Here is a 3,636-nt window from a genome sequence, read left to right as displayed (position 1 = left end):
TCCATCTTCCCTCTTCCTCATCCTGTTCTATTTCCCTTTCCACTCCTGTGTTTATGAATATTGGAAAATTATCACTTCCTATTGTGCTTTCTTTGTGTACTTCCTACCTAGTTTTCCCAGCTAAAGATTTTGATACCAAGGTGAGATCTATTGCTGATTCTGTTCCCTCACCAAATTCACCTTTGTGCCTGACCCATAATTTAAACATACCAATTCTTTTTCCTCCATTACTTCCTCTATAATTCCTCTATATAAATCTTCTTTCTCTCCCCATATTGTGCTGTGTGCATTAAAGTCACAACACTCTCCAGTGATCCAATATTGCTTCTAGTTTTCCTTTCACTAATCTTTTACATGGGTTATAAAAATGTATTACCTTTAAACTCTCCGTCTTGTCCCATACTTCAATAACTACTAGCTCTAATTCTTGATTTGTCCTTAATACTCAATACTTTATACTTTCTTTAGCAAATATTGCACACCCCCCTCCATTCCCATTGCTTCTATCTTTGCGTATGGCAGTGTTTCCCTTAAAAATGAAGTCTAGTGTTGGTTTGAGCCAAGTTTCCTGTAAGCACATGACATCTGGTTTCCTTTTGAACTTGTTGATATAGCCTTTAAACTCCTGGGGCCGTATTCACAAAGCTTCCTAGTAATAATGGGCACTCCTAGTCATGAAATTCTAAGAAAATTCTTGGAATTGTGATGTTTTCTTAGAATTTCCCCTTAAAGTTGAGACTAGGTCCTTGTAAAAAAAAAAGTTATTCACAAAGCATCTTAGACCTTCAAAGAGCTCATAAGGTGAAAAACTGTTAGGAGTGGACAGGAGGACATTTAAGAGGCTTAAGAGTTTCTTAAGGAGAGGAGAAAATGGTGGAAACACAAGAGTGCAGGGATAATATTTGTGGTCGATCTTATTAGGGGTATGCACGCTTTTCCCACCTAACAATATCATTAATGCTAAGATACTTGAAAAACTGTTAAAATGCAACAGTGCAGCAGTGATGACTTGGGTCTGTCTCAACCTTCCAGCAGCAGAGTGATCAAACTGTTTATGTAATGATTGATATCCAGTCCAGCTATATGATCAAGCACGACTTTATTGCAGGCCAGTAAACAACACAGTGCTCATCCTGTCAAGCTCTGCTGCATGCAAGGGGGTGCGTGACAGCTGCCTGGTGGCTCACTCTCACAACATCTCCTTTAACATATGGAAAGAAAGTGCTTGCACATAACAGTAAATAACGATATCTGGCTGAGAATTTAAATAAGAAAAAATACTAGTTTCACCCCCTTAACTGTAAAAAAAAATCACTCATCTCAAACCGTGGCAAAAAACTAATGAAACATGAGGTACAACTCTCGGCCAGTTCAAACAACATAGTCTTTGCAGTACCTCTCAGGAGGTCTGATGTTGGATCTGGTTCTGGTATGTTTGAGGCCCAGATTTTCAGGGCTGGGGACACCGGGCGTGCCAGCTGCTTCTGGAGCCTGTACCACCTCTGGAGCCCCGCCCCCCCCATCATCTTGTGTGTGTTCAGTTGTGTTGCCCATATGACTGGTTTCCCAGTCATTCTCCACCAGAGGGCTATCAGATGGTATGATGAGTGGTTCAGTCACTGGGCGGATGTGTCTCCTGTTGCGCCTGTATCCTTGCCATGAACAAGTACTTCATATGACCTGTCACTCAGTTGGTTGGTGCAAATCCACAGTGACCATGTACTGGTGGGCTCACTGGGTCGCAGGAGGACCCGAACTGTGTCCCCCTGCGTCATTGTGGGCAAGTCATGGGCATGTTGGTCATATAGTCACTTCGATACCATGCCCTTTGCCAGCTTGAGAGGGAGTACCCCCTGTATCACTTCAGGCACCAGCAGTGATGGATGAGAGGGTAGGAATGTACGTGTGTGTCTGGAGAGGAGTCGCTGAACAGGAGAACTGTTGAGTCCCTCTGTGGGAGTATTCCTCCATGCTAATATTGCCTCCCATCTGTCCTTACCAGCATATGCCGCCTTTTTTATTGATTTTAACAGGTCCTTGGCAATTTTGACAGCTGATTCAGCTTTGCCATTACTCTGACTGTTACGGAGAGGATGTGAGATGTTTGAAGTCCCACGTTTTGGAGAAGGTTTGAAAGTCCATGCTGGAGAAGGGTGGCCCATTGTCAGTGATGATCAGATGTGGAACCCCATGCCGGCTGAACTGACGTTTGCAACACTCAGTGACAGTGGATGCAGTTGTGTCCGTGAGCACATCCAGTTCCCAGTAGTCGGAGTAATAATCCACACTTATGAGGTACTGAGCTCCATGCAGTGCAAACAAATCCATACCCAACTTCGACCAGGGAAAGCTGGGTATTTGGTGAGCTGTGAGTGTTTCTTTTGGTTGTTTATGCTGCAGAGCATTACAGGTACTGCAGCTGCCTATACGGGTTTGTACATCCTGACTTAAACCCGGCCAAAAGATCGCTTCATACACTTTCCTGAGACTAGCTTCTATTCCTGAGTGTCCAGAGTGGATTTTTTGCAGGAATTCTGGCCGCAAGATGCCAGAAATCAAACCCTGTTGCCTTTAAATATCAGGTCGCTGTCTGTGGTGAGCTCCTCCTTGTATGTCCAAAAGGGTCGCAGCCTTGGAGCTACTGCTAGTGTGGTTGTGGGCCATCCCTTTGATATGTGAGTCTGTAGTGCATGGCACAATGGGTCCTTGATTGTGGCAGCTCTGATGGACTCCAGCGAAGCTGTTGAAATGTTAATATCTGTGAGGTGGCTGACCTGTTGTAGGGCATCGGTAGTGAGGCCCATGGCATAGACTGTGGCAGGTGTTTGCATTTGAGCATGCTGTATGCTTGGCTGTGCTGTCCTGGAAAGGAAATAATAATAATAATAATAATAATAATAATAATAAATTTTATTTGTATTGCACTTTACATTTTAGCCATCTCAAAGTGCTACAGAGCAGATAAAAAACAAAACAAACATACCAAAAAGCAATTGAAACAGTTAGAATTAATACAATTTAAAAGAATTATTAAAAATGATCAGAAACGATAAATAGTTAAAAGGAGAACCTATAAAAGACATTTAGTAGAATGCTTTTGTGAAAAGATAGGTTTTTAGGTCTCGTTTAAAAACATCAGTAGTCTGTGGGGCCCCGAGGTGGTCAGGGAGGGCGTTCCACAGCCGCAGTGCTGTTCTGAATGTATTGCAGTCTCTGTATGCTCTTGCCAGAGATCCCGATGATGAGTGCATTCCAGTAGTCGAGCCTGGAGGAGACAAAGGCGTGGACGAGCTTCTCTGCATCTGCCAGGGTGAGTGTTGGACGGAGTTTGGTGATGTTCCTGAGGTGGTGGAATGAGGTCTTGCAGAGGTGTTTGATGTGGGTGTCAAAGGTGAGTTGAGAGTCCATTTTAACACCCAGGTTGGTGACAGATGTGGTAAGGGGGATGTTTTGGCCAGAGAAAGTGATACTGGTGATGGTGGAAGAACGGAGCTGATGTGGTGTGCCGACTAGGATGGCTTCCGTTTTGGAACTGTTTAGCTGTAGGAAGTTGAGCTTCATCCACGCCTCTATCTCCTCCAGGCAGGTGGTCAATGTGGATGTTGGTAGGGGAGCAGAAGAAGTGGGGTTTGTCCT

The sequence above is a fragment of the Epinephelus moara genome, chromosome 9 (genome assembly GCF_006386435.1).
Source record: "Epinephelus moara isolate mb chromosome 9, YSFRI_EMoa_1.0, whole genome shotgun sequence".
NCBI classification, from domain to species: Eukaryota; Metazoa; Chordata; class Actinopteri; order Perciformes; family Serranidae; genus Epinephelus; species Epinephelus moara.
The sequence above is the reverse complement of the archived record's forward strand: the minus strand, read 5'-3'. Positions refer to the sequence as shown.